The sequence below is a fragment of the Scyliorhinus torazame genome, chromosome 12, assembly GCF_047496885.1.
Source record: "Scyliorhinus torazame isolate Kashiwa2021f chromosome 12, sScyTor2.1, whole genome shotgun sequence".
NCBI classification, from domain to species: Eukaryota; Metazoa; Chordata; class Chondrichthyes; order Carcharhiniformes; family Scyliorhinidae; genus Scyliorhinus; species Scyliorhinus torazame.
In genome coordinates, this window is record NC_092718.1 from 172,643,388 (window position 1) to 172,664,597 (window position 21,210).

At 55.3% G+C, this 21,210-nt stretch overlaps 1 protein-coding gene across 2 annotated transcripts in view; it reads right to left on the reverse strand.

Moving 5' to 3' along the window:
* mtmr4 (myotubularin related protein 4) overlaps positions 1 to 18,907 on the reverse strand; it is a 255,708-nt gene extending 236,801 nt beyond the window's left edge. For both annotated transcript variants that reach the window (XM_072469397.1, XM_072469391.1), the window contains exon 1: positions 18,801 to 18,907. The gene's annotated coding sequence lies outside the window, so the exon portion shown is untranslated. The remainder of the gene's footprint in view (positions 1 to 18,800) is intronic.
* Positions 18,908 to 21,210: the final 2,303 nt, after the last annotated feature.

Consider the following 21,210-nt stretch of genomic DNA (forward strand, 5'->3'; position numbering starts at 1 on the left):
TTTGTCATTAGACCATAAACCAGCTCAGCACACAACATTTTCTTTCAACTCACCACTGGTCCTGTGCGGCAGGAAAAAAAAAGTGAAACTGCACGAAACTAACAGTCAGGTGACCTGAAGAGGAGTATCATTCAGAGCTTTACCAAGCAGCAGGACACGATGGCCATAAGGGAGAAGATCCCAAACATAAAAGCAGTCCAAATCAGGGAGAAGGTGAGAATGAGGTCCAAGAAGGAAGTCCAAGTTAAGGGACAAGGACAAGAATCTGAAACAAATCCTGTTAAATTAAAAGTGTGGAGCAGAGAAATTGACTCCAAATTAGAGAGAAAGCATTGCAGGGGCAGATTTAAAGCAAAGCAGGCCTAAGAAAAGCGAGAAGATCCAATCAGGCAGCCGAAGGTTGATGATTCCACACCAGTGTCTATGGAGTAGAACTGTTCTGATTGGCATGGCCAAGTATCGAAACGCGTTTGGATACCCAGGGTAACGAGCATTTGGGGGGGACTTGTTGAGAATTCAATGAAATCAGCTTTGGTGGCATCTATCACTCATTTTGGGGTGTGGTGTGTCTGACCACAGTTCGTCTACTAGTTCACATGTACCACATACCTTAACAGCAGAGTACAAGATAGATATCGTAAATTGTGTTAGCTTTACAAAGTTGCACACATCTGTAAATGTGTAGTTGGGGATGAAAGAATTAAGTGTAATTTGACTCATTTCCAGACGTTTGAATGGAAATCTTCCCAACCTTTTTATCTAGTGTTATAGTTCATTTTTATTTCATAAACATTTGTTTTGTTGTTCAAAGTACACGAGCAGACTCCTGTGAATGGTTTCAGTCACTGTCCTCCAGTTTATAAAAAAAATTAAAAGTCTGGATCTATTGCGCTGGGCTCCATTCTGGGACCCGATTTGTGCAGTAGAAATATTAGCTGGAATTTTAACAATTGTTGCTCAACACCAGCAATATGTTTCACATTCAGTAAAACAATTCTACTACATGTTTAATTATACATGTAATCTGAATGCAGAAAAATACTTGTGTTACAGGAGATCAGTGTAATTTTAATAACATGGAATGCAGGACACACCACTTCATTAAGTGGCTGCAGACATTTTCTTTAATACTTATTAACTCAGATTTCACACACTTATAATCATTGGGCTACATTGATTATAAAATATAGATTATATTAATTTACAAATATTAAAGTATTAACATGGCCACTGGACTTGTGCATCGTGCATTAATGTTCTACACATACCAATACACTTAGATCCTGGTGACTGTATACAAATATTCCCAGCCTCCTACATATCCCAGTTTCATGCAGACATTATTTGGGCAGCTGCCAGGGTCCAACTATCGTCTGTACTTCACCATTGACTTTCTGTTCATTATCAAAAGTGGGTTATTCGTTGATGATTGAACAGTGCTCAGCGGGCGGCACGGCAGCACAGTGGCTAGCACTGTTGCTTCACAGCGGCAGGGTCCCAGGTTCAATTCTCGCTTGGGTCACTGTCTGTGTGGAGTCTGCACGTTCTCCCTGTGTCTGTGTGGGTTTCCTCCGGGTGCATCGATTTCCTCCCAGAAGTCCCAAAAGACGTGCTGCTAGGTGAATTGGACATTCTGAATTCTCCCTCTGTATACCTGAATAGGCGCCGGAATGTGGTGACTCGGGGCTTTTCGCAGTAACTTCATTGCAGTGTTAATGTAAGCCTACTTGTGACAATAAAGATTATCATAATTGCAACTCCTGGATAATGAAGTCATCCAGGTCTTGCAACATATAGGCATCCAGGCAATTAACATTTATGCCACACAAGTGCAGGCAATGACTATCTCCAAGAGACAACATAACGGTCTCTTCTAAATATTCAAAGGTTATACAATGTAAAGACCCTGTTTACCAAAAGCTGGACCAGATACTCAACTGGATTTAAAAAAAAAATGTTTTTATTAGTTTTTTCCTTTTATACATAATGAAAATAAACATCAACAAATCTGTACACATCAGTTATAGTTTACAAATGGCTTGGCATATGTGCCTCCCTATTCCCACCCCTTTTTCGTTCGTGTCCGTGGTTCCTCTTGAGAGTCCCCCTTCCCCTTGGCCTATTGGCTACAAACAGGTCCTGGAACAAGTTGATGAATGGCCTACAGTCTTGTGGAAGCCCTCTTCTGACCCCCGGATAATGAATTTGATTTTCTCCATTTGGAGAAATTCTGACAGGTCAGTCAGCCAGTCCGCAGCTTTAAGTGGTGCTGCTGTGGCAGGCAATTAGGGAGGCAAAGGCTAGGGGGTTGCCCTCCTCCCCATGAAGAGTTCTGGCTGATTTGATAGCCCAAAGACTGCCACTTTTGGGCAGGGCTCCACCCTCATCCCCACAACCTTGGACATTGTCTCGAAGAAGGCTGTCCTGTCCAGAACCCAACAAGTCTGGTGCATGCCACCTCCAGGAAGAACCTGCTCATTCAGTTTCCGGTTTGGTGTGCTCTATATACCACTTCAGCTGCATTAGGCCTAGCTGCGTGCATGTGGAGGTGGAGTTGACCCTGTTCAATGCTTCGCACCAGAGTCCCCACCCTGTTTCAAATCGTAGCTCTTCCTCCCAATTTTCTTGTGTCAACCAGTGGGGAGCATGCCTTCCCCAGTAGTCGCCAATACAGATCCCCACAGTATCCACCCCCCACCCCAGCCAAGTTGTCCCCTTCCAGTTCTTCTAATAGTGATTGTCTCGGTGCCCACGAGTAGGCTTTTAATTTGCATGTGTTGTAGCTCGTGTTCCCCCCCCCCCCCCCCCCCCCGTACAGTTGGAGCTTCTCGGTCAGTTCCTCTAGTGTTGTCAGTTGTCCATGTGGAAGTCCCTGTCGGTGTCCCCCCATCCGGTCTCCACCTTTTGACGGTGGCATCCATTTTGGCTGAATGGGAACCTATGGTTGTTGCAGGTGGGGGCCATAATGGACATTTTGCCAAGGAGGCCCAGCCAACCACGCCCACATGTTCTGGTCCTGCCCCAGACTTGTGGAGTACTGGACAGCCTTCTTCGAGGCAATGTCCAAGGTGGTGGGGGTGAGGGTGGAGCCATTCCCAAAAGTGGCGGTCTTCGGGGTTTCAAACCAGCCAGATCTATTCCTGGGGAGGAGGACGGACGCCCTTGCCTTTGCCTCCCTGATCGCCCGCCGTAGAATCCTGTTCTACGGTCAGCAGCACCACCCAAAGCTGCAGACTGGCTGTCCGACCTCTCGGAATCTCTCCAAATGGAGAAAATCAAATTCGCCATCCGAGGGTCAGACCACGGCTTCCACAGAACGTGGGAGCCATTCACCCAATTGTTCCGAGACCTGTTTGTGGCCAACAAACAAGCAGAAGAACAGCCAGGTAGCCAAGAAACAGGGGAGAGTAGCCAAAGCATGAGGGAGAGATAGACCGGGAGAGGCCGGGTGGGGGGGGGGCTAAATCTAAGAGGAAGGAAAGGCGAGCCACGGGGGTGGGGGGGCGCAGGAGCAGGGAGGGGGGGTAGAGGGAGGAGACGGATCAATAGAGAGCCAGGGAGGGGGAGGGGGGGAGGCAGGGAAACGTTACCAAACTTAACGTCCACAGGAAAACGGGGAAGACGGGAGGGCCGCAGAAGCGGAAGTGTGCAGAAGCGGAACTAGACGACAACGGCAGCGAACTCCTTCTGGGAGAAGCAAGGGACGACAACACCATGAACAGATGCCTACTTATGTGTGTAAATAATTTTGCCAAGTGTACAGAGCTGCTGCTGTTGAGCGGGGGCATACTGTCCGATGGCTTCTCAGGGAAAATTAAAACGTCAGCAGCAGCAGCAACCCGTAGGAGAGTGGGGGTGAGTGCTCCGTTGGGAGGGTGTGGGAAGACTGAGGCACATGGGGTCACGTCTAGTCAATTGCTATTGTATATTCTCTTTTTGCACTATGTTAATGTTCACTCTATTTTGCTGTGTTAGGATTATTACTATTTATGAAAAACTTTGCAAAACTTTAATTAAAAAAATATAAAAGGGAAGGGAGCGCTGCTGTGGCCAGGGCCCGGAGGGACGTCTCTGTGCAGGAACCCTCCATATTTACCCAGCTTCTGGTTCCTTTATCCATCTCTTTACCCTTTCGGCTGTTGCTGCCCAGTGGTAATATTGCAGGTTTGGGAGGGCTATGCTTTTCTTTGCAGGACATTTTTGCGTCCTCTCTCCCCCTCCCCCCACCAGACACAAATGCCATGACCATTTTTTTCTGCTGTGTTGAAAAAGGCCTTGGGGATGTAGATCGATATGGATCTGAACAGGAAGAGGAACCTGGGCAGTATGTTCATCTTAACTGTCTGCACCCCTCCCGGCATGGAGAGTGAGAGTGTGTCCCACCTCTGTAGGTCCATTTTAACTTCCTCAACCGGGCTGGCAGATTCCATTGAAGACAATAAGACATAGGGGCAGAATTAGGCCACTCAGCCCATCAAGTCTGCTCCGCCATTCATCCCCATTCTCCTGCCGTTTCCGTTGCGGATCTGTTTCCAGTCATGGGCGATTTGGATCCCCAGGTAGCAGTATTTGTTTCAGGCCTGTTTAAATGGCAGTCCCCCCAGCTCTGCCCCTCTCGTGGGCTTACCGGGAAGATTTCACTTTTGCTCAGGTTGAGTTTGTAACCCGAAAAGGCTCCAAACTCTTTCAAGAATGCCATGATTCCTTCCATGCTGCTTGGGGGTCTGCAACTTAGAGGAGGTCATCTGCATAGAGTCTCTGTCTCCCCTCCAGATCCCCTTCCAGTTCTTTGTCGCTCTGAGCGCAATTGCTAGTGGCTTGATCGCCAGGGCAAACAGCAGTGGGAACAGCGGGCATCCCTGCCTTGTGCCTCTATACAACTGGAAGTACTTAAGAGCTGGTGGTGTTTATCCGCACGCTTGCCATGGGTGCGCTGTACAGGAATTTCACCCAGGTGGTAAACCCTGCTCCAAGCCCAAACCGCTCCAGTATCCCCATGAGGTACTTCCATTCGACTCTGTTGAAAGCCTTTTCTGCGTCGGGGCAGATGATCATCTCTGGTGTTCTCTCCCCGGACGTTTAGCAGGCGCCTGATGTTAGCTGTCTACTCGCAACAAAGCCCTGTCTGGTCTTCTGCAATTACCTCTATTATGTAGTTCTCCAGTCACCTGGCTAGGGTTTTGGCAGTATTTTTACCTCTACACTGAGCAGCGAGATGGGTCTGTAGGACCCGCATTCGGTTAGGTATTTGTCTTCAAATAAAAGCAAATTACTGCGGATGCTGGAATCTGAAACCAAAAGAGAAAATGCTGGAAAATCTCAGCAGGTCCGGCAGCATCTGTAAGGAGAGAAAAGAGCTAACTTTTCGAGTCCAGATGACCCTTTGTCAAAGCTCTATTCTGTCTTTCTTGGGTATCAGGGAAATTGAGCCTTGTGCTAGCGTAGGCAGCAGCGTGCCCACGATGAACATCTCCCACGGGTGCGGGGCCAGTGTCGTTGCAAATTTTTTAATAGAAGTCTGCCGGGAATCCATTTGGTCCCAGCGCCTTTCCCGCCTGCATGGAGCTGATGCTCCCCATGACTTCTCACAGTTCTAATGGTGCCTCCAGCCACCGTTTTCTATACGCCCCCACAACTGGCATGTCCATTCCATCAATTAACTGCTTCATTCTCGAGCCCCCTTCAGGGGCTTCGGATGTGTACAGCTTCCGGGTCAAGGATTTGAATGCGTCAATAACCTTTTCTGGTTCCGCTACTAGTGTCATGCGAGTGTCCCTTTAAGAAAGGTTTTTGTCTTATCTCATGGCTTCGGTGATGTCATTGTGTGGGTGGAGCTGGGCTGTGGTTGTGTGAGGATTTTGGTTTTGCTTTCATTTTTTGAGTTTGACTGCTGTGGACTGAGACAGGAGGAATAGGTGTTTTGGCCTGTCTCTCTCGTTTCATTTTAAATATCTGTTCCAGTAAAAACCCATCGATTATAGCTACCTGCTGTTTTGGTAACTTAAAAGATATAGTTTGCTTTCCAGAAGGGTTTAAACCTGCTAGTGAGATGGGGTCAGGATCTCAGGAAAAGACTGTCTTATTCAAGTGAGAATGCAGAGTGCTGGGCCACACCCTTGAAAAGTGCTTTTTGGTTTATGGGATTTTGAATTGGAACAGTTAAGGGGGAATTCATTAAGTGTTACACATAGATTACTGTAGCTGGGTGGTGTCTTTGTGTTTGTAGTTGATAAAATTCTTACTGTGTGTTTATATAAACGGTTAACAAAATTCTTAGAATAAAGCTTGTTTTATTAGTGTCTGGGAAGACTGTTGAATCATACCCAAGGTGACGGCTCTTGTGCTCATCCCAGCCAAATTCAACAAAAAGTTATAGGTCAGGTGAACTCCATAATATACTTTTTAGTTTCTAAGCCCTGGCCCATATCACTAGTTTGCCCTTGTTGTCTCTTATCTGTACTGCTTCCCTCGTGGCTGCCTGCTTTCTCAGTTGGTGAGCCAGTAGGCGGCTGGCTTTGTCCCCGTGTTCATACAGGGTTCCCCCCGTGTCTGGCGGAGTTGGTGCATTGCTTTCCTCGTGGAGAGCAGGTCAAAGTCCGTTTGCAGTTATTTTCGCTCCGCCAGAGGCTCTACAATCGGGGCCGTGGAGAATCGCCAGCCTACCACAAGTATAGAGTCGACGAGCTATTGCCTAGCCACCCTCTGCCTGTCTCTACGTGCTTTATATGTAATAATTTCACCCCTGATTACAGCCTTCCAGAGCGTGGAGGGTGAGACCTCCTCATTTTGGTTGTTGGTAATATACCCGTCTATGGCCTGTGATATTTTCTCGCAGAAACCCTTGTTGGCGAAGATAGCCGTGTCCAACGTTCATAGGGGTCAGAGATTACAATTGCAGTGTATTCCGCTCTTACTATCCCCGGAAGCACTGATTTGCACACGACTAAGAAGCCAATCCGGGTATATGCTTTATGTACTTTGGAGGAGAACTCCTTCTCCCCTGGGTGTGTGAACCTCCATGGGTCCACTGCCCCCATCTTCTCCATGAATGTGCCGAGTTCTTTTGCCACGTTAGAGGACTTCCCTGTTTTGCGGTTCGACCTGTCTGTCCATGTGTCCTATACACAGTTAAAGTACCCCCCCCCCCCGCCCCCCCACCTGATATGTCAGTGTGTGTCATTCCACCATGCTCTTCTTTATAAACTCCGTGTCGTCCCAGTTGGGACTGTACACGTTAATCAGGATCACTGGTGCCCCATCCAGGACACCGCTGACCATGACGTACCGTCCCCCTGGGTCCATAACCATCCTTGCCGCAATAAATACCGTCCTCTTATTTATCAATATGGCTATTCCCCCTAGCTCTCGTCTCGTAACACGAATGGTAGGTCTGTCTCACCCAGTCCTTTCTTACCCGCAGTCGGTCCTTCTCTCTCCGGGATCTCTCTTGGAGGAAGATTGTGTCAGCTTTCATTCTTTTCAGGTGGGCGAAGACTCTGGATATTTTTATTGGACTGTTAAGTCCCCCAACATTCCAGGTGACTATTCTGATGTATAGTTTTTGCATTTCCCCCCCCTCCCACTTGCAGGATCAACCATAATTACCTTTTGGATGTGCCCCTGCACTCCAGGGTTTCCCTTTGTTTTGTTTTAATTTAGAGTACCCAATTATTATTTTTTCAATTAAGGGGCAATTTAACATGGCCAATCCTCCTAACCTGCACATCTTTGGGTTGTGGGGGTGAAACATACGCAGACAAGGGAGAATGTGCAAACTCCACGCGAACAGTGACCCAGGGCCGGTATTCGAAATCGGGTCCTCAGCGCCATAGGCTGCTGTTAACCACCTTGCCACCCTCGGGTTTCCCTTTGTTAAGGAGCCATTCAAAATGGCCACGGCCACCATACTCCAAAGTGGCTGTTTGCGGCACCATCTTGTTCCTTGTTGCCCATTGTAGTCAGCCTAGAGCCCTAGAGCCCTCCCCCCCCCCCCCCACCTCTTGTTCTGCTCTTCCCCTCCCCCCTTCTGCTAGTGTGTACCCCCTTGTCTCCCTTCTTGTGATGTTTACCCCCCCCCCCTTTGTATTCACTCTCTCTCCATTCCCACCCCTCGGGAGATGCGCCGTGGCCCCTCTTCTCTCTCATACCTCCTGTGCTAACTTTCCCACAAGGGTAGTAGGCCCCGCTCCCGGGGTCGGTCTGAGTTTTCCCTTTGCCCGCTGTTTTACTTCCCTTTCCTCTCTATCCCCCGTTTCTGCACCCCTCTTCCCTGTGCCTTTGCTTTCGGTTTTCGAACGAGGCAGTACAATCCCGCGCAAATTCTCTCAGTTTCTCAGTCTTTTCAGAGTGCCGGTTTCACCTCTGCTTCTGCTTTCCCAGTCTGTTCTTTTGGACAAAACAAGCGTTCATTGTGCTTGTAGGTGACCCAAAGCTTGGCCGCCTTCGCTCCGTTGAATTTGGCCCAGTTCTTGGCCAGGTCTGCCCCAATGCCCTGATGAATTCTTTTCTAGTGTCCCACCCAGTGGCAGGTTTTCGTCTGTCTGGCCCATCTCAGGATTCTTTCCCAGTCTTGGTACAGATGCATCTTCACAATTATTGCCCTGGATTGTTTTCCGGCCCTGGGTCGGAGCGACCTAGGTGCGCTATCTCAGGCGGGCTGCAGAAGCTGTCCCTTCCCACCAGGTTTCCCAGCATCTGGGCAATGGGTTTCTGCCTTCGGTTCCCCCGGCAGCCCCACTATTCTGAGGTTTTGGCGCCTCAACCGGTTTTCCCTGGTCCTCCACCTTCCCCTTCAGGCTCAAGGAAAAGAACAAACTGCTGTCAAGTGCCCCAACAGTCTCGGACACACCCATACCTACCGTCACAGCCTGCGAAGCCAGATTGGCCTTCTTCAAAGTGAACCCTCGGAAATGAGCGGATCCTGACGGAGTCTCTGGTCATGCACTCAGATCCTGCACGGACCAACTGGCAGATGTTCGCAGACATCTTCAACCTCTCCCTACTCCATTCCAAGGTTCCCACCCGCTTCAAACAGACCACCATCATAACGGTGCCAAACAATTACCAAGCAACGTGCCTCAATGACTACCATCTTGTGGCCTTGACATCAATCATTATGAAGTGCTTCGAGAGGTTGGTCGTCAAACACATCAACTCCATACTCCCAGAATGCCTTAATCCACTGCGTACCACCACAACCAGACCACAGCAGAGGCCATCTCCTTGATCCTACACTCATCCCTGGAGCATCTCGAAAACAAGGACTCCTACGTCAGACTCCTATTTATTGACTACAGCTCCGCCTTCAACACCATAACCCCAGCCAAGCTCATATCAAAACTCCAAAACCTAGGACTTGGCTCTTCCCTCTGCAACTGGTTCCCGACTGCCAAACCCATAGACCACAATCAGTAAGGATAAACAACATCTCCTCCACGATAGCCCTCACTACCAGGGCCCGTAATACGCTGTACTTTGCCCCCCCTACTATACTCCCTATACACACACGACTGTGTGGCAAAATGTGGCTCCAATTCTATCTACAAGTTTGCTGACAACACTACCGCAGTGGGTCTGATCTCAAACAATGATGAGTCAGAGTACAGGAGGGAGATAGAGAACCTAGTGGCATGGTGTAGCGCCAACAATCGCTCACTCAATGTAGGCAAAACTAAGGAGCTGGTCAATGACTTTAGGGAGTGAAGTGTTGTACATACCCATCTGCATCAATGGTTCAGAGGTGGGGATGGCTAACAGCTTCAAATTCCTAGGTGTGCACATCAACAATCTATCCTGGTCCACCCATGTTGACGCTGCGACCAAGAAAGCACAACAGCGTCTGTACATCCTCGGGAAACTAAGGAAATTTGGCATGTCCACATTGACTCTTACCAATTTTTACAGATGCACTATTGAAAGCATCCTATCTGGCTGCATCACAGCTTGGTATGGCAACTGCTTGGCTCAAAACCGTAAGAAACTACAGAAAGTCGTGAATACAGCCCAGTCCATCACTGGAACCCATCTCCCATCCATTGACTCTGTCTACACCTCCCGCTGCCTTGGGAAAGAAGGCAGCATAATCAAAGACCCCGCCCACCCAGGTTATTTTCTCTTCCATCGGACAGAAGATACAAAAGTATGAGAACATGCACTAACAGATTCAAAAACAGCTTCTTTACCGTTGTTACCAGACTCCTGAATGACCTTCTTCCAGACTGAACTTATCTCTCCACGGATCTTCTCTACTGTGTAGCACTGCACTCCGTATGCTTCATCCGATGTCAATGTTTTTACATGGTGTATTTATCGCAGTTATCATAGGTCCTATGTTTTTCATGTGTGGAACGATCTGCCTGGATTGTACGCAGAATACTTTTCACTGTACCTCGGTAGACGTGACAATAAATCTAAAATTTAAATCCCTTGGGTCACCACCAATCTTATAATGTCCACCTCCAGGGGCCACGATCAGGTTATTTTGGTCCCATGGAGGCCTTTGCTAGTTCTCTGATCGTGTTTCCACGGACTCTAGTCGCTTTCCGATTTGTCAAGGATTGCCTGCATGGTGGCCGGTGCTTCCTTGACCGCCACCTGGATGTTGAGTCTTTGCCCTCCTTTAGTTCCTTCATCTCTCGGGTGAGGAATTTCCTCCAGCTGTCGTTCGGCGAGGGGGAATTGCTTGCTCATTGGCCCCTCTTTTTCGGGTGTGGCCAGGGTTTCCTCGCCTCGTGGGTCCGTTGCCTCGCACACTGGCTTCTCTAGGCTCCTGTTGCTTTGAGATTCCTTGTGGCCTCTGGTGCAGCTGCGGTTTGGCAGTTCGATTGCTGGCCTGTATCTTCTTTAGTGGGTTGAAGAGGGTGATGAGGGGGTGCTTTTTTCCTCGGATAAAACGGTCTAAATTCAATCTGAGGAGAGCAACCTTCCATGCGTCCACTCAGCACATCCCCTTCACCGGACATGAGAAAAACAGAGTTAATATTTTGCACCGAAAACTGCCTCGATTGGATTTTCCACACAGGTATGATTTCCGCTCCCGACCAAGATCTCATTGTTAACGTGATATTACGCTGATTGACCTATTAATGGCCATCCAGCGTGAAACATGCTATGTTAAAGGCTGAGTGCTGCAGGGGAAAGGGGAGGCCAAGAAAATGGAATTGCGGGCTGGTGCTTCCCATGTGCTCCCTTAGGGGAACAGCCGCTGACCTGTAAAAAAAAAAAAAATCAGCGGAAAAACTGCACAAATGTCTAGGCAGCACTGTCACACACAGACCTCAGTCCCCAGACACATCTATTAATTTTACCAGAGCCCTAAATTTCATCCTGCCCTGGATCAAAGTTGCAGCTTGTAAAGGTCACCTTGCCAATCAACCTGCCTCTAAACCGTAAAGGCAGATGGGGAAAGGTAAAATTCCACTCAATTGTTGTTTAATCAATTTAAAGTGGCTTCTTGATTTTCTGCGGATGAGCTTCAATTGCAAACATGCCCACCGACTAAGGTACCGTGCAACGGTGTCAGTAATAATAATCTTTATTAGTGTCACAATAGGCTACATTAACACTGCAATGAAGTTACTGCGAAAATCCCCTAGTCGCCACACTATGAAAATCCCCTATGCGCCTGTTCGGGTACAATGAGGGAGAATTCAGAACGTCCAATTCAGAATGTCCAATTCACCTAACAAGTATGTCTTTCGGAACTTTGTGGGAGGAAACCGGAGCGCTCAGAGAAAACCCAGTCACGGGGAGAACGTGCAGACACCGCGCAGTAAGTGTTCGAAACCGGGAATCAAATCCGGGTCCCTGGCGCGGTGAAGCAACAGTGCTAACCACGGTGCTACCGTGTCGCCCAGCCCGTCGCCTTCGCGTGTGATTTTACATGCTCCCAGGTCAGGTGTGCCTCGAACTGGCCAGAAAGTGGCAGTCCAATGGGATGCTCTCCACTTGCATGGATGGGAGCAGCACCACCATACTATTTAGTACAAATCAGTCCTTTGACCAGCACTTCACACAGTCTCAAAATTCACCACCGATGTTCCATTGCTGTATTATCTACAGGAATTTGCTTCAGCAGTACCTCTCAGACCAGAGGCGGCCACCATCTAGAAGCACTAAGCACGAGAACTCCATCACCTCCCAAGTCACACACCATCCTCGCTTCGACAGAATTATCATTTCTTCCTTGCCAACACGGGGTCAAAATCCTGGAACTCAAGAGCAGCAGAGTGGAAGCATCTTCACCACAGGAAATACAGGAGCTCAAAGCACTTCACCACCACATTCTCAAGCGAAACCAAGGCAGGCTTTGTCGTTGTAATAACCGTCCCTTGGGGGCTGGCTTAGCTCAGATGGCTGGTCAGCTGGTTCGTGATGCAGTGAGGCCAACAGTACAGGTTCAATTCCTGTACCGGCTGAGGTTATTCATGAAGGCCTCGCCTTCTCAACCTTGCCCCTCGCCTGGAGGTTAAATCACCACCAGTCAATTGTCCTCTCAAAAGGGAAAGCAACCTATCGTCATCTGGGACTATGGCAACTTTATCTCGGAATTGTCCCAGAGCCGGCATATTGCAGTGATCCGCCCAGATCCCATGACATTGTATATATATATTGTCCTACATGAGGAACACCAAATGTATATGTTCCTAGACCTCAATGAATTTATTTCCTAGATCCCGTGCAATGCACATTAAAACTCCAATATGTTATTATAGTTTTACTATCAATCCGATTACACAATCTCTGGAAGTTTCAGTGTACAATTCCTTTGGGGATATACATTTACTCTCCAAAATTCAATCACACAAGAGCATATGGAGGGAAAAATGTATATTATATTATACATTATGTTGTATCACATACAGACTCCCCTCTCCCACCTCTTCCCCGCCCCACCCAGCTCCTCCCCATCCCTCCTCTCATCCCTCCATTCACTCCACATCACCTTCTCCCACATATCCCCCCGTCTCCCAATTCCCCTCCCACCTGCCCCCTCTTCCTTCGCCATCCCCCTCTTCCTTCGCCATCCCCCTCTCCCACCCTTCCCTCCCGATCCGCCCTCTCCCTCCACAACCCCTTCTTTTCGCCCCACCGCCCCATCCCTCCACCCCTCTCCTCCAACACCTCCTCTCTTCCACTCCATGCTCGACCCCCCACCTCCTTGCTTTCCCTCTTCCCTATACACATTTTCACCACAGCTCTCCACCTCCAACATCCCTCCACCACCTCCTCTTTTCCACTCTTCCCCCCCCCCCCAAATCGTCCTCCTTCCGGTACCTCCTATCCTTCCATGTGGACTCCTCCCCCACCTGTCCACTTCCTGTCCCTTCTCCCCTCCTTTCTCACCCCCTCTTTCCTCACCACCCTTGTCCCTCCCTCCCCAACCCCCCCTCTTCCCTCACTCCCCCAAAACACCCTCGTCATCCCTCCCCCCAAAACCCACTCCTCCCAAAACACGCTGCTCATCCCTCCCTCCCACCAAAACACTCTCCTCGTCCCTTCCCCCTCCAGCACCCTCCCTCCACCCCAATACCCCCCAAAACCCCTCCTCGTCCCTCCCTCCCCCAAAACTCCTTGTCGTCACTCCCTCCCCAAAACTTCTCCTCGGCACTCCCTCCTAAACACCTTCCCCTTCCAAAATCCATACCTCTCATTCCCCCAACCCTTCTACACCACCCCTCCTCTTCCCACCCCCTCCCCCTTCCTTCCTCCGCACCCCTCCCCCTTCCTTCCTCCGCACCTCTCCCCTTCCTTCCTCCGCACCCCTCTTCATCCCCCGCCCCCTCCTCCTCCCCCCCCCACCCACCCTCTTCATCCCGCGCCCCCTCCTCCTCCCCCCCACCCCCCTCTTCATCCCCCGCCCCCTCCTCCTCCCCCCACCCCCCTCTTCCTCCCCCCACCCCCCTCTTCCCCCTGCCCCCTCCTCCTCCCCGCCCCTCTTCCTCCTCCTCCCCCCGCCCCTCTTCCTCCTCCTCCCCGCGCCCTCCTCTTCCTCCTCCTCCTCCGCCCCCCTCTTCCTCCTCCTCCTCCGCCCCCTCTTCCTCCTCCTCCCCCGCCCCTCTTCCTCCTCCTCCCCCCCCCCGCCCCTTCTTCCTCCCCCCGCCCCCTTCTTCCTCCCCCGGCCCCCCTCTTCTCCTCCTCGCCCCCCCTCTTCCTCCTCCTCCCCCGCCCCCCTCCTCCTCCCCCGCCCCCCTCTTCCTCCCCGGCCCCCCCTCTTCCTCCCCGCCCCCCTCTTCCTCCTCCTCCCCCCGCCCTCCTCTTCCTCCTCCTCCTCCGCCCCCTCCTTCCTCCTCCTCCCCCCCTCTTCCTCCTCCCCCCGCCCCCTTCTTCCTCCCCCGCCCCCGTCCTCCCCCCGCCCCCTCCTCCCCCCGCCCCCTCTTCCTCCTCCTCCCCCCGCCCCCTCTTCCTCCTCCTCCCCCCGCCCCTCTTCCTCCTCCTCCCCCCGCCCCCTTCTTCCTCCTCCTCCCCCCCGCCCCCCTCTTCCTCCTCCTCGCCCCGCCCTCTTCCTCCCCCGCCCCCTCTTCCTCCTCCTGCCCTGCCCCCTCTTCCCTCCTCCTGCCCTGCCCCCCTCTTCCTCCTCCTCCCCCCACTGCCTCCTGCCTCCCCCGCCCCTCTTCCTCCTCTCCCCCGCCCCCTCTTCTTCCTCCTCCCCGCCCCCCCTTCCTCCTCCCTCCCCCTCTTCCTCCTCCTCCCCCCCTCTTCCTCCTCCTCCCCGCCCCCTCTTCCTCCTCCACCCCCGCCCCACTCTTCCTCCTCCTGCCCTGCACCCCTCTTCCTCCTCCTCCCCTGCCCCCCACTGCCTCCTGCTCCACCGCCCCTCTTCCTCCTCTCTCCCGCCCCCTCTTCTTCCTCCTCCCTCCCCGCCCCCTCTTCCTCCTCCCCCCGCCCCCTCTTCCTCCTCCCCGCCCCCTCTTCCTCCTCCCCCCGCCACCCCCTCTTCCTCCTCCCCCGCCCCCTCTTCCTCCTCCCCCCGCCCCCTCTTCCTCCTCCCCCCGCCCCCTCTTCCTCCTCCCCGCCCCCTCTTTCCTCCTCCCCCGCCCCCTCTTCCTCCTCCCCCCGCCCCCTCTTCCTCCTCCCCCCGCCCCCTCTTCCTCCCCCTCCCCGCCCCCTTCCCTCCTCCGCCCCCCCTCTTCTCCTCCGCCCCCCTCTTCCTCCTCCGCACCCCTGTTCTCCTCCGCACCCCTGTTCCTCCCTCTTCCTCCTCCGCCCCCCCTCCTCCCGCCCCCCTCCTCCTCCCCCTCTTCCTCCTCCCCCCTCTTCCTCCTCCTCCGCCCCCCTCTTCCTCCTCCTCCTCCGCCCCCCTCCTCCTCCTCGGCCTCCCCTCTTCCTCCTCCGCCCCCCCTCTTCCTCCTCCGACCCCCCTTCCTCCTCCTCCTCCGCCCCCCCGCTTCCTCCCTCCTCCGCCCCCCCTCTTCCTCCTCCTCCTCCGCCCCCCCTTTTCCTCCTCCTCCTCCGCCCCCTCTTCCTCCTCCTCCTCCGCCCCCCCTCTTCCTCCTCCTCCTCCCCCTCTTCCTCCTCCGCCCCCTCTTCCTCCTCCCCCTCCTCCTCCGCCCCCTCCCCCTCTTCCTCCTCCGCCCCCCTCTTCCTCCTCCCGCCCCCCTCTTCCTCCTCCTCCTCTGCCCCCCCCTCTTCCTCCTCCTCCTCTGCCCCCCCCTCTTCCTCCTCCTCCCCCCCCCTCTTCCTCCTCCTCCCCCCCCTCTTCCTCCTCCTCCTCTGCCCCCCCCTCTCCTCCTCCTCCCCCCCCCTCTTCCTCCTCCTCCTCTGCCCCCCCCTCTTCCTCCTCTCCCCCCCCTCTTCCTCCTCCTCCTCCGCCCCCCCCTCTTCCTCCTCCGCCCCCCCCTCTTCCTCCTCCGCCCCCCCTCTTCCTCCTCCGCCCCCCCTCTTCCTCCTCCGCCCCCCTCTTCCTCCTCCGCCCCCCCTCTTCCTCCTCCTCCTCCGGCCCCTCTTCCTCCTCCGCCCCCCCTCTCCTCCTCCGCCCCCCCTCTTCCTCCTCCGCCCCCCCCCTCTTCCTCCTCCGCCCCCCCTCTTCCTCCTCCGCCCCCCCCTCTCTCCTCCTCCGCCCCCCCCTCTTCCTCCTCCGCCCCCCCTCTTCCTCCTCCTCCCGCCCCCCCCTCTTCCTCCTCCGCCCCCCCCTCTCCTCCTCCTCCGCCCCCCCCTCCTCCTCCGCCCCCCCTCTTCCTCCTCCTCCGCCCCCCCCTCTTCTCCTCCTCCGCCCCCCCCTTCCTCCTCCTCCGCCCCCCCCCCTTCCCTCCGCCCCCCCTCTTCCTCCTCCTCCGCCCCCCCTCTTCCTCCTCCTCCGCCCCCCCCCTCTTCCTCCTCCTCCGCCCCCCCTCTTCCTCCTCCTCCGCCCCCCCCCTCTTCCTCCTCCTCCGCCCCCCCCCTCTTCCTCCTCCTCCGCCTCGCCCCCCCCCTCCTTCCCTCCTCCTCCGCCCCCCCCCTCTCCTCCTCCTCCGCCCCCCCCCTCTTCCTCCTCCTCCGCCCCCCCCCTCTTCCTCCTCTCCGCCCCCCCCCCCCTCTTCCTCCTCCTCCGCCCCCCCCTCTTCCTCCTCCTCCGCCCCCCCCCCTCTTCCTCCTCCTCCGCCCCCCCCCCTCTTCCTCCTCCTCCGCCCCCCCCCCCCCTCTTCCTCCTCCTCCGCCCCCCCCCCTCTTCCTCCTCCTCCGCCCCCCCCCCTCTTCCTCCTCCTCCGCCCCCCCCCCCTCTTCCTCCTCCTCCGCCCCCCCCCCCTCTTCCTCCTCCCTCCTCGCCCCCCCCCTCTTCCTCCTCCTCCGCCCCCCCCCCTCTTCCTCCTCCTCCGCCCCCCCCCCCTCTTCCTCCTCCTCCGCCCCCCCCCCCTCTTCCTCCTCCTCCGCCCCACCCCCTCCTTCCTCCTCCTCCGCCCCCCCCCTCTTCCTCCTCCTCCGCCCCCCCCCCCTCTTCCTCCTCCTCCGCCCCCCCCCCTCTTCCTCCTTCCTCCGCCCCCCCCCCTCTTCCTCCTCCTCCGCCCCGCCCCCCCCCCCCTCTTCCTCCGCCCCCGCCCCCCCCCGCCTCTTCCCTCCGCCCCCGCCCCCCCCTCTTCTTCCTCCTCCTCCGCCCCCCCCCCTCTTCCTCCGCCCCCGCCCCCCCCCCTCTTCCTCCGCCCCCGCCCCCCCCCTCTTCCTCCGCCCCCCCCCCTCTTCCTCCGCCCCCCCCCCTCTTCCTCCGCCCCCCCCCCTCTTCCTCCGCCCCCCCCCTCTTCCTCCGCCCCCGCCCCCCCCCTCTTCCTCCTCCTCCGCCCCCCCCCTCTTCCTCCGCCCCCCCCCCTCTTCCTCCTCCTCCGCCCCCCCCCCTCTTCCTCCGCCCCCCCCCTCTTCCTCCGCCCCCCCCCTCTTCTCCGCCCCCCCCCTCTTCCTCCGCCCCCGCCCCCCCCCTCTTCCTCCTCCTCCGCCCCCCCCCTCTTCCTCCGCCCCCCCCCCTCTTCTCCGCCCCCCCCCTCTTCCTCCGCCCCCCCCCCTCTTCCTCCGCCCCCCCCCTCTTCCTCCGCCCCCGCCCCCCCCCCTCTTCCTCCTCCTCCGCCCCCCCCCCCTCTTCCTCCGCCCCCCCCCCCTCTCTCCTCCTCCTCGCCCCCCCCCTCTTCCTCCGCCCCCCCCCCTCTTCCTCCGCCCCCCCCCTCTTCCTCCGCCCCCCCCTCTTCCTCCGCCCCCGCCCCCCCCCCTCTTCCTCCTCCTCCGCCCCCCCCCCTCTTCCTCGCCCCCCCCCCCTCCTCCCCGCCCCCCCCCTCTCCTCCTCCGCCCCCCCCCCCTCTTCCTCCTCCTCCGCCCCCCCCCTCTTCCTCCTCCTCCGCCCCCCCCCCTCTTCCTCCTCCTCCGCCCCCCCCCTCTTCCTCCTCCTCCGCCCCCCCCCCCTCTTCCTCCTCCTCCGCCCCCCCCCTCTTCCTCCTCCTCCGCCCCCCCCCCTCTTCCTCCTCCTCCGCCCCCCCCCTCTTCCTCCTCCTCCGCCCCCCCCCCTCTTCCTCCTCCTCCGCCCCCCCCCCCTCTTCCTCCTCCTCCGCCCCCCCCCCTCTTCCTCCTCCTCCGCCCCCCCCCCCCCTCTTCCTCCTCCTCCGCCCCCCCCCTCTTCCTCCTCCTCCGCCCCCCCCCCTCTTCCTCCTCCGCCCCCCCCCCCTCTTCCTCCTCCGCCCCCCCCCCCTCTTCCTCCTCCTCCGCCCCCCCCCCCTCTTCCTCCTCCTCCGCCCCCCCCCCCCTCTTCCTCCTCCGCCCCCCCCCCTCTTCCTCCTCCTCCGCCCCCCCCCCCTCTTCCTCCTCCTCCGCCCCCCCCCCTCTTCCTCCTCCTCCGCCCCCCCCCCCCTCCTCCTCCGCCCCCCCCCCCTCTTCCTCCGCCCCCCCCCCCTCTTCCTCCGCCCCCCCCCCCTCTTCCTCCTCCTCCGCCCCCCCCCTCTTCCTCCTCCTCCGCCCCCCCCCCCTCTTCCTCCTCCTCCGCCCCCCCCCTCTTCCTCCTCCTCCGCCCCCCCCCCTCTTCCTCCTCCTCCGCCCCCCCCCCCCTCTTCCTCCTCCTCCGCCCCCCCCCCCTCTTCCTCCGCCCCCCCCTCTTCCTCCTCCTCCGCCCCCCCCCCTCTTCCTCCTCCTCCTCCCCCCCCCCTCTTCCTCCGCCCCCCCCCCTCTTCCTCCGCCCCCCCCCCCTCTTCCTCCGCCCCCCCCCCTCTTCCTCCTCCTCCGCCCCCCCCCCTCTTCCTCCTCCTCCGCCCCCTCCTCCCTATTCTTTCCCTCAATTAATTTCCTCCTCCTCAGCTGATATTCTCACTCCCCCGGACACTCGCCAGCACCATCTGTGTGGCTCTGTTACTCACTGCTTCCGCCTTCCCCTCAGGCCTCACTTCGTTCCCCTCAGCAACACAACATGGCGACGGGCGCGCGAACCCTCCAATTGGCACCGACACCCGGAGCAGGAGTGCGGCCAGCCAATCGGCGGAGTGCTGGCACACCACCCTCGGCCATTGGACCACTGGGTGATCACAGCGCACCAACCAGAGGCTGCGCGGTTGGGTCGGCCAATCAGACAGCGGCATTGCCGGGCTGTCCAATAGAAAGTGCCACAGACGCCACCTCGCTTGTGATTGGTGGAGAGATGATTGGCCCGTCTGTGATGACGTATTTCAGTCGCCGTCCAATCAGAATGCACAGCGCGGCAAGCTGCAGCCAATCGTATGCGGCGAGCGCTCCATCTGGTGGAGGCCCCTCATCATAACCTTGTTGCGGGTGTCCCAATTCATTGTCTTGTTTAAAGGTTCGATATGTTCATTTTACTCCAATCGTGCCTCCTGAGAATGAAGAGCGCGCACGCCAACTCTCCACTTGCCAACTCTAGCTTGTCCTGGAGTCTCCAAGAATTGAAGATTAATTTCATAGACAGAATTCCTGGTTGCATTTGTGCCAGCATTGCAGACCCCAATTTCAAAGAAATACTAAGATTTTGATCTCTCTGTGTAAGTAAAGAATGGGATCATACTGTGTAAAGTGGATATGGGGCCCATTAATTTATTCACTGACAGGGAGTCCCTGTCTTCAGGCTAACTGCAAGGATGAAGCAGGGTGTGGGGAGACACCTGTGGAGGATCGACCTGTTGGACTGCAGAGAACGCCCTTATGTAAATATGCTGTAACATCCGCTGGAGAAATACAGGGACTTTCAAAGTTATGTCTTTTTCTAATTTCCTTGGAATGCTTATTAGTTGTTAAAATAATAGAGAAAAAAAGTTCACTGTGCAGGGTGAGGTTGCTCCTTCCTCCTCAACGATCTATGACAATGACAGGTTAGACCTTGTCCTGTATTCCATTTATTTTTGGAAGTAGACACTCGGTTGGTGAAACCTCAGAGTTTACAATCGTAGTTCGAGACCAGACAACTTGTCTTAAAGGAACTAGACCCACAGAGATAGAGGGCGAGAAAACGACAGCAACTATAGAAGCGCCTTTTATTTATCTACATGGGAACATTATAAAATAAAGCATGACACCGAGGCACATAAGGAGATATCAAGTCAGATGACTAGCATAGTGGCACCAGGGTCCCAGGTTCAATTCCCAGCTTGGGTCACTGTGCGGAGTCTGCACGTTCTCCCCGTGACTGCGTGGATTTCCTCCAAGTGCTCCGGTTTCCTCCCAAAAGTCCTGAAAGACGTGCTGTTGGTAATTTGGACATTCTGAATTCTCCCTTCGTGTACCTGAACAGGTGCCGGAATGTGGCGACAAAGGGCTTTTCACAGTCACTTCATTGCACTGTTAAGTAAGCCTACGTGTGGCAATAAAGATTATTATTATAAAAGCTTTGTCAAAGAGGAGAGTTTTAAGAATCATAGAATTTACAGCGCAAAAGGAGGCCATTTGGCCCATTGAAAGAACACCCTACCTAAACCCATGCCTCCACCCCATAATCGAGTAACCCCATCTAACCTTTGGACACTAAGGGGCAATTTAGTGTAGCCAATCCACTTAGCCTGCACATCTTTGGACTGTGGGAGGAAATTGGGGCACCCGGAGGAAACCCACGCAGACACGGGGAGAAAGTGCAAACTCAACACAATCACCCAAGGTTGGAATTGAACCCGGGTCCCTGAAGCTGTGAGGCAGCCTTGCTAACCACCTAAAGGAGGCATGTTAACTAGAGAGGTCCAGAGATGTAGGCAGGGAGCTCCAGAGCTTTGGGCATGGCCACCAGCAGTGGAATAATTATGAGTGAGAATGAACAAGCTGCCAGAATTAGAGGAGTGAAGATATCTCCAGAGGGTTGTGGGGTTGGAGGAGATTACAGAGATAGGGAGGGGCAAGGCCATGGAGGGATTTGAAAACAATCATGAAAACTTTAAAGTCATGGCATTGCTTTACCTGAAGTCAATGGTAGGTTAGCAAACACTGGGTATTAAGAGAAGAGGAACTGTTGCAAGTGAAGGCATGGACAGCAGGATTTTGGATGGACTCAAGTTTACAGAGGTGGGATGTGGGAGACCAGCCAGGAGTACATGAGAATAGTTGACTCCAGAGATGATAAAGGCATGAATGAGGGACCGAAAGACAAGTTAGGGGCAGAATCTCTTGCAGATTACCCACACCAAAAGGTGGTGGTAACCACCCATGGTTGTAGCTTTGTGTAATGATTCTTACAGCCGAAACTCAGTCAAATGTCTTAATATAGCATGTCCAAGGGCCAAAACTAGTTGAGATTGAGAGTTCTGGCCCATATGCCTTCTGATATTAAATCTA